Here is a 10004-nt window from a genome sequence, read left to right as displayed (position 1 = left end):
AAGAGAGGTAGGATCATAGGAGAAGGGTATTAGTAAGGGAGAAAGGGGGGAAATGGAGGCACCTTAAGTGGGAAAACTATGATGGAGGGGTGATTCAATTCGAGAGATAAATAATGCCTAGCTAGTTTTGAAAACCATAGGGAACCATATTAGTCCTACAATCTACTGACAAATTATACATAGCAGATCAAGAAATATATGTCTAGGTAAAGTTTATCTGAGAACAATTGGTCTTTGCCCAAGATTTATCTACATGACACACAGTAATTAGAAGTAGCAGACTCGTGGAACTAACCTTGGATGTTTAACAGGCATACTTTGAGGCCTATAGTAATTTGGTCAGAAGGACATAAAGGACAGTTTTTGCTCCTTGCCCTCCCAGACCAACTAGTTCCAGGGTACTATGAGCATATCTCAAAATGTCCTGTAACTGTGGTGAGCCACCTGTCCTCTTGATCAAGGAGGCTGAGGAGACCCCACCAGATGGACTTGAACTAGTTTCCAGTCTACAAAGAGGAGGGTCAACACAGAGGAATCATTTCCTCCATGCTTCCAAGCAAAGCCAACCATGGTCAAGCAGGACCTTTGACTTATCTTCACATAGGCGGAACTGTTAAAAGAAATTAGGCAGGGGCTCCTCCCAAGCCCATTTGACCCCTGAGGAGCAGATCCTCAAATGACCTTAAGAGTAAAAATAAATTTGTTTATCTGGGCCAACTGTATGGCCTTAAACTTCCAAAAGGAAAGGATAACCAAAGATTATAATTTCTTAAGAGTCCATATGCATAGCTAAAGGCTACATAACAAGCAACAATGCCAGATAGAAGATAACCTTCTTTTAGTTGTTGGCCAGGGTGACCAAAGGGACTCCCCAATAGTAACCTAGCATAGAACTGGGAAAATGAACAACAGACCCTAATCTTATCTAAAGGAGTATTGACAACTACTGCTGCTAGAAGAGGAACAGCTGACCCTCCTAAAACAAAGACCTCTAGATAGGCTGACTAGATTCACCAGAAGGGCAAGTAGTGGGGATTGGCTGTGGTACCAACACCACAGCAGACAGTAGCAGGGATATCAGAGTATAAAGGCTTTAGTGGGCAGAGGGAGACTATGGGAGGGTGCCATTTGGGAAGTGGGTATATAGTTGAATAAGGTGGTTTGGGATGTTCTGTGTGATATACACACACAAAAAAAAAATCAACAAATTTTAAAAAAACGTATTATATTTGAGGAGGAAGCATGGAAATTTATGTCATGCTAATTGGTAGAGGTGATAAACATTACCATTGAAATCTACCTGGTGACTTCCTAGACATACACAGGTGCCAAGGATCCAAGTGCAACCAATTATGATTAATAATAATCACATGCATACAGATTAGACATGCATGCGCCAACATGTTGAGCCTAGGGTGAAAGTCTTAATGTCAGTCATACAGCAGGCCCAAGCCACAAGAAAAGCCTTGTGACATTTGCTCCCATTGGCAGATCATGAGACTGATGCCTAGATCTTGCCACTCCCTAATCACCACCCTTGGAATCCAAAATTGCAACACTTAGATATTGCAACAGTCAGCCACTTGTGAAAAAGATGTACTCTTGCTCTGGAGTGTGTTACTGAATATGTGAAATCTGTAGTAAAATGCTTCTTCTAATCATGTATTTATTAAAAATTTAAAAAATAATGATTAAAAAATAATCATAATTAGTAGATGTGAAAAACATTACCATTGAAATCTATCTAATGACTTTATATCTATGCTCAGATGCCAAGGAGCCCAGAAAGTAACCTACTGTCACTAGTAATAATTAATCAGATATATAGAGAATAGAAACACATGTACAAACATCGTAATGTCAACTGCATTAAAAATGAATTTTTCTGTATGAAACTATTTTAATAATGAAATGGAGATCTTTTTCAAAGGTTAAAACCTCATTTAATCTTATGTCTTATAGGGTTTATACTGAGTACAATATTGTATAACTATAATAATTCAATTGTAAACATAAAAATTTATAGCCAATTTTGAAAAAGATGCATCTTACCTGTGGAAATTGTTACTGAATATGTCAATGCTATTGTAATGAAATTCTTCTTTTAATTATGTGGTTATTAAATAAATAATTAACAAAAACAAAAACAAACAAACATGACTTTGGGGCGCCAGGGGAGCAAGCCAGTAAGCAGTATTCCTCCATGGCCTGTGCTCCATCTCCTGCCTCCAGGTTTTTGCCCTGAGTTCCTACCTTGGGCTCCCTGATGAACTGTGACCTGGGAGATATAAGACAAATAAACCCTTTCCTCCCCAAGTTGTTATTGGTCAGAGTATTTTGTCACAGCAATGGAGAAACAAACGGCCAGAAATTGATACCAGGGAGTGGTGTATTGCTGTGACAGACCTGACCTTGGTAATTTTAGGAGGATTGTGGCAACATTCTGAACTTTGGACTGGAAAAGCCATCAAGTGCTCAGATTTTGTTGCTGTGGAGCTTGGAACAGTTATATTGAAAGAGCTGTGGATGATAGAGGCCTGGCTTGTGAAGCTTCAAAGCGAAGCAGAGACTATCAGGGCTGTTCGTGTGAGATTTTGGATTGAGAATCTGTGGGTTCTGGTTGGCTGGGGCTGAAGAATCAGCTGTGATTAAGTAGAGAACTGAACCTGAAGCAAAACCTTTGCTTTACTGGGGCAATTGATGTTGGTTAGCTGGAGCTGAAAAATCAGCTGTAAGTTAATGAGAGACCAGCATCACTGAGGTGAAATCTGTGAAATATTTCCTCAGGGTCAGCAAACAGAGGGGACCTGAGCCTCCATTTTTAGCTGGAAACAGGACTTGGTAATGTGTAAGAGTCTCCCGCACGGTTCTGGTGTTGAAAGCATGGAGGGGTCACAGAGAGGAGCTGAAGCTTGGCACCTGAGAGGCTAAGATAGGCCATGGGTGAAAGTTCAGCTTCAGTTGCAGTGAAGACCCCAGGATTGAAGGGGTCATTCAGAGAATATGAGGCTTTGCACCCTCAGAGGCAAGAAGAGGCCATTGGTGAGGATGTAGCCTCAGTTTCAGTGGAGACCCCAGCTTTTTGGAGATGCCAGGACCGTGGGACAACCACCAAGGACAGCAGTAGGTGTGGAATGGCTTGGGTCTGCGAGATGAGCTGTGTGTGCTGTGGATGGCAGAGTCAGAGAAGTGGAGCTGCCATAACCCCTTGGAGCCCAGAAGATCATGAGTGAATTCCAGATGTCTAGCCTTGAACCACTTTGCTGGATTTTGGTTTTGCTTAGGTGTGCCCGATTCTTCCCTTTGAAATAAGATAGTACTTGTTTTGGATTTTACAAGAGTCCCCAGTTAAGAGACATTTAAAAGAGACTGTGGATTTTTTAAGAACCGTGGGTCTTTTAAGGTTGTGCTGTCTTTTGTTGTGATATTAATGTTAACATCATATCTTGGGGATAAAAATTGGAAAGGTTGTGGTTTAATACTGATGTGTTTGTATGTCAAGTTGACAAGAGGTTAAATTGTGCTGGATAACGTTAGTGTCAACTTGACACACCTGGGTTAAGAGAACCTCAATTGGGGAATTGCCTCCATTGGACTGGCCTGTGGCCATGTCTGTGGGGCATCTTCTTGATGAGTGATGTGGGAGGGCCCAGCCCACTGTGGGTGGTGCCACCCCTGGGCAGGTGGGCCTGTGTTGTGTAAGAACCCAGGCTGAGCAGGGGCCAGGAGAGCAAGCCAGTGAGCAGTGTTCCTCCATAGTCTGTGCTCCAGCTCGTGCTCCAGGTTCTTGGCCTGAGTTCCTACCTTGGGCTCCCTGAAGAATTGTGACCTGGGAGCTGTAAGATAAATAAACCCTCCCCCTCAAAAAAAATTAAAATGGAAAAAAAGAACCCCTGGCACAAAAACTAAACAAAGCCCCATCACAAACTGATGCCATTTGATAAAGGGGGTGTTTCATCATATTTAATCTCCATGGGTATTAGTGTCAGCCGTGGTGATTTCAAGTTATCTATGAAAATAATTTACCTGAAGAAAGAGGATTGGAGTTTTACCTGAAATGGTGTAAACAACCACCTTTGCCACTTTTGGAACCTCTCTAGGGTGGTACCCGATGTTGGAGAGAGTAATCTCTTCTAGCCACTTCCAGCAAGACATAACTCCTTAGGATGCAGATACTGGGGGTCCCAGCCTTGACCCACTGAATCAAAATCTGCATCTAGACATGGTCCCTTGGTGTCTTTTATGAGATTTTTTGGATATTTTTTTTATTATTTGAGAATTTTGTACATGAATATTATATTTGTATCATTTACCCCTCTGTCTCCAAGCATTTGTACCTAGATGTCCTTGGGTGCAAATTCATCCACTGGTCAACACATCTGGAGATTGCAAGTAAGGCCCACTCTCCCTCACCCAGCAGTAATCAGTCTCCAACACAGCCTAGGGACAGCCTGCCCCCCATTTCCCTCTCTCCACTCTGGGCCCTTGTCTGATTGAGTTGGCGTAAGTTCTGTGCTCCGATGCTACCATTGCCACAAGTTCACATGTGCAAGTCCCTATGTTTATGAACCAACCCTGGCTCTTACAATCTTTCTGTCCCTCTTCTGCAATGGTCCCTGAATCATGAGTGGGTGAAGTTTAATAGAGGATGCTATGCAAGCCGCTGAGAGGAAAAAATCAATCAATGACCCAACCCAGCCCTAAAGCCCAATAATCATAATGATTGGCATTGCAAGCTGCCTCTACTGGGGAAGTAGTGACACTGTTATCTGGGGTGGGGGGGTAATCAATAGCTATCTAACTGAACTAACTTGGGAGTGAACTCATGGGTAGTACTGTAAACACAACCAAACATGCATCACTGGAGAGGTCATAGATTCTAGAGAAAACCCTATCTCGGCCATGGGTCTAGACAAATGAAATTTCTTATCATATGCTAAATATTGATCCTTATATTTACAGACAAGCATACTCACCACTCATCAAAGAAACTTATTTTTGTAACAATTGGAGGCTACTGCAGAATTCCATGCTGGTCACACACAGAGAATATACATCTGAGAGATACCCAGTACTAGGTGACACATGTACAGTTGAACCTCTACACCTAAGGCTTATGGAACATCGTAGAGCAGGTGTAGACAGAAAACTAGTGCATCCCTCAACTTTCACCAGTGAAGCTTCCTTGTATAGCAGGGTGTAATGCACACAGAAGGCCACAACTTGCCAAGTTTTCGAGAATAAGAGACTGCAGAGTGTGTGTCCCTGGATAAGACTCCTATATTAAATGAACATTTCTTGAGCCCCCTATATGTGTCACAGACTGTGCTAGGAGCAGGACAAGCACCCAAGATGATCCAAGACTTCTGCCTGTGATGAATTCTGATGGAATACTAGTGTGTTTGGCATAATATGACTGTCTTTTGGATTATAAGTCTGTATTCATAGTGAAGGTTGTTGTCAATTATTCAAAAACAAAAGAATTTTAGTTTCCCAAACTAATATGATTGATGGATATTGCAAGTTTCTTGTGTACTTATGACCATCTCCTCCTCTTTTTCTACCAGGAAAAATAAGTCACAGTATTTACAGGGTTAAACACATTTCTCTTCACTATACCTTCCCTAGTTCAGCAAAGAAATAGTATAATTCTAATTTTGCTGTCACTATACCAAAGGAGACATCTTGAGCCAGGTTCTTTAATGCCTACTGCATGTCCTCAATTGTTATTCAAACACAGAGGGCATATATCACAGAAGTAGTATGTGGACACATTAGCAGGACTAAAACAAGGGATGAAAAAAATCACTTGAGGAGCCTTGATCTCATAATAAATTTTGTGCTCTTTCTAAAAATCCTCTGCTGTGTTCGGGCTCATATTTACCTGCCACTTGAGAAGCACTGAGATTCCCTGACCCACGTGACAAGCTGTAGAATCTCAGTGCTTCTCAAGTGGCAGGTAAATATGAGCCCGAACACAGCAGAGGATTTTTAGAAATGGCCAGCAATTAGAATTTTATATGCCACAAATGTAGGGGGACAAAACAACCTTATAGACACATGTAATAATCATGATACTATTTATTCTGTTATAGGTCTTATTGCTAGTCACATAGTTGCATGGTTATTTCATTCTTTAATTTTATTAATTCGTGATTAGGGAGATTGAATTAACCTTATAAGACCCATTTTAATACAGTGGTGAAGTAATGAATTCAAGGGAAAAGAATGTATCCTGAGTAGATTCATACACATAGAAGTAGGAAAATTTCATCATTCCTTACAACAAGGTTCTACAGCTTGTCACGTGGGTCAGGAAATGATTAATAATAAAGTCTTTATAGATGGTTTGTCTTGTGGGATTAGCTATTAGTGTTTCTTTTGCCAAGCATAGAACTAGTTGACCTGTAGTTCCCATTCACACCCAAGTCTTACTTAACAAAATTTTTAGACCTCCTTCTACTTTAGTAACAAACATGGACCACAATTCTGGCTTACAAATATTTAAAAGCTTTTGCTCACTGATAGAACATTGGTTGTGGTTCAGCTGGATGGTGCTACTGTGTGATTGCATTTTCCCCAAATTCATATGTTAATATCTTATCATCAAAATGATTCTGTTTGAAAATGAGGTCTTTATAAGGCCATCTGGGTGGAACACCTGCCAATCAGATTGTTGCCTGTATAAACAGGGTCCCTGAGAACTAACTAGTCCCTTTCACTGTTTGGGACACAGTTAGAAGGAGCTGTCATTGAAGAATGGGGACTCACTAGACACTGAATCTTCTGGTGTTTTTATTTTTAACTTTTACACTGTGCTTCTGTCATTTATATGCCATCCACTATATAGTGCTTTACCATAGGAGCCTGAGTGGACTAAGAGAACTGGGCTGAGACAGGGGACCTAGTTAGCTTTAACTGTCTAGTTGTCAGCCTGGAGTCACCTGAGGAGAAAGTCTCATGAAATATTGCCCAGATCACAGCAACTTTGGGCATGCCTGTGGGGAATTGTCTTGATTGTCAATTGATGTTGGAATGCCTAGTCTAGTGTGGGAAGTACTAATCTCTGGAAAGGTAATATGGGCTGTATACTGAAGCTGGTTGATCATGAGCCTGAAGGAGCTAGCAAGCAGCATTTTTTTTCATGGTTTCTCCTTCAAGTTCCTGCTTTTGGTCAGTGTTTTATTACAGAAACAGAAATGAACTTAGAAAAGAGGGCTTGGCTTCAAGTTTCCCATGTTTGTATGTAGAACATAGAAGGAACTGTAGTGACTTGGGTCCTACACTCTTCATGGCAGGTGGCAGGGGCATTAGGAAGGTGAATGAGCTGTAACTTTTGTTCTGGCTTGAACAGGAAATGTCCCTTAGGCCCATGTGTTCGAACATTTGTTCAACAGGAGGGGGTGAAGCTGCTGATCACAGATGGAGGGATTCAAGTCCCTGGAATGTCAACTTATCAACTAGGAATGCTTACATAACTAAGATAAAGCTTCATAGTCTCAGTCACTGAAATTTGGGGGTTTTATCTGATAAGACTATTCTCCTTAACTCCTTACATGTGTTTTGCTGATAAGTGACAAGTATGAGACAGAGAGAGAGAGAGATCCTGAAGTATATGTGTTAGTCATTTTTTTCTGAATAATTCTGGGGTTATGTAAGAACCATATTGATATGATTTCATAGGGTCAGAGAGTTAGTTCAGCAGTTAAGAGCACTTGCTGCTCTTGCAGAGGACCTGATTTGGCTCCTAGCATCCAGATCCATTTGTAACTCCACTTTCATTGGGACCCGATGCTTTCTTCTGGCCTCTATGGGTACTGCATGCACATTGTGCCAATACATACATACAGGCAAACACTTATATACATAAAAATAAATATTATTTTATAATTCTTTAAGAGTACATGTGTATAGCTAAAGGCTACATAACAAGAAACAATGCCAGACAGGAGATACCTTCCTTTGAGTTGTGGGCCAAGAGACTCCCAGACAGTAACCCAGCACAGAACTGGGAAAATGAACAGCAGACCCCAATCTTATCTAAAGGAATATTGGCAACAGCTTCCTGCTAGATGAGGAAGAGCTGATCTTCCTAAAACAAGGAACTCTAGATAGGCTGACTAGATTCAGCGGATGGACAAGCACTGGGGAATGGCTAGGGCACTGACAACGCAGTGGACAGTAACAGGGATGACAGAGTGTATGGGCTCCAGTGCGGGGGGGCATGGGAGGGTATCACTTGGGATGCCAGTATGAAGATGAGTAAGATTGTTTGGGGTGTTCTGTATGAAATACCCCCAAAAAATCAATAAATAAAAAAATGAGTTATATTTAAGGAGGAAGCATAAAAATTTGCTTCATGTTAATTAGCAGATGTGAAAAACGTTACTATTGAAATCTACCTGATGACTTTATGTCCATGCCCAGGTGCAAAGGATCTCAGAAAGTAACCGACCATGACTAGTAATAATCAGATATATAGAGATTAGAGACGCATGTGCAAACACCTAAGCATTAGTTGCATTAAAAATGAGTTTTTCTCTATGATACAGTATATTTTAATTTAAAACCTCATTTAATTTTATGTCTTATAGGGTTTATACAGAGTACAATATTATATACCTGTATTAATTCAACTGTAAACCTAAAAATGTACAGCCAGTTTTGAAAGAGATGCATCTTAGCTCTGGAAATTGTTATTGAATATGTCAATGCTGCTGTAATGAAATGCTTCTACTAATTATGTGGTTATTAAATAAATAATAAAAAAAGAAAAAAAGAGAAAAGATATGATAGCACGTTAGAACCACAAATATGGGCAAAAACTTACTATAAACATACAATCCTGCTCAGGTGAAGGGAGGTTCAAGTTATAGAGACTGAGCCAAGAGCAATTAGTCATAGACTGAATGGATGACTGGATCATTTTTTGTTGTTGTTGTTTATGAGTTTGATCATGTCACACCCCCTCCTCAGGCTCATGCTTAACCACAGCTGAAGTAAGCTCCTTCCTTTCTGTCTTGCAACCTTGGAAATGTCTGTTATTCTACAAATAACTAAAGAAAGAAACTCGGTTCATGAATCAGGATGTTATCACATACCTGGAGTTAAACTGTGAAGCAGTAAAATTTCCAGGTAGAAGTTGCAGCAAGTATCATGAGATGTACATTTCTTCTCCATTTCAGAACAGGGTACCATCTGGAAGTTACTCTTCCTGTCAAAAAGGGCAGACATACAGAGGTTTCTTCTTTTCTAATATAAGGAACCATGAAAGAACTGAGTTCTTCCAAGGAGAAAATGAGCTCTTACAGGGGACATAAGGGACTATCAGCAGGAGAAGCCTTATCGGTAACTTTTGTTCAGTCCAAGAGCACATGCTTTTGTATGCAGAGACTGGGAGTATTTGACACACAATCATAACAAGAGTCTTGACACAAGGGTATTTGTGTCACTGAAGATCTTCATATGAAAATAGCAAAGAGAAGATACCAAAGAGTGGGCTTGAAGAAGCCACTAAAACCGTAAGAGAAAGGATGCTTGAACAGTGAGTGCTAATTATCTACTTTTTTAAGTCCCCCGAGGGTATTAGCATTACAGAAAGTTCTGCAATGCCAAGTAGATGAGTGAAGTGAGTAGAGCAGGCTCTTATTCCTGATGTCCAAATCCACTTAATCTATTGTCCTTAGATAGAAGACTTATCAGATATAATGACATGGACACATTTGCTGACAAGAACAGACACCACAACTGACCTTAGCTAAAATGCTGAGAATTGATTCCATGTATTGCTTGCTAGGCCTGGTCCTAGTCTTCAGTGAATAGGAAATGGAAATTCCCATTGGTCAGAATCCTTAACAAGCAATGTATTTGATGTTTTGGTTAGTGTTCATAATCTGTATACAAATGGACCTAGTTTGTAGATTCATTCATTATCACCCAGTTTCTTCATTATCTTTGTAAAATCTGGATTCAGACATCTTTAAGAAGATTTCTATTTATGGAGA

The 10004-nt window shown here is 40.4% G+C and overlaps 1 non-coding gene across 1 annotated transcript; it reads right to left on the bottom strand.

The window, feature by feature from the left end:
* Positions 1-9578: 9578 nt before the first annotated feature.
* LOC115071145 lies at positions 9579-9777 on the bottom strand. The gene has a single exon (XR_003850255.1). It is a non-coding gene; the product is annotated as a U2 spliceosomal RNA (small nuclear RNA).
* Positions 9778-10004: the final 227 nt, after the last annotated feature.

The sequence above is a fragment of the Nannospalax galili genome, unplaced genomic scaffold (genome assembly GCF_000622305.1).
Source record: "Nannospalax galili isolate Female #2095 unplaced genomic scaffold, S.galili_v1.0 scaffold397, whole genome shotgun sequence".
Taxonomy (NCBI): Eukaryota; Metazoa; Chordata; class Mammalia; order Rodentia; family Spalacidae; genus Nannospalax; species Nannospalax galili.
The sequence above is the reverse complement of the archived record's forward strand: the minus strand, read 5'-3'. Positions and strand labels throughout refer to the sequence as shown.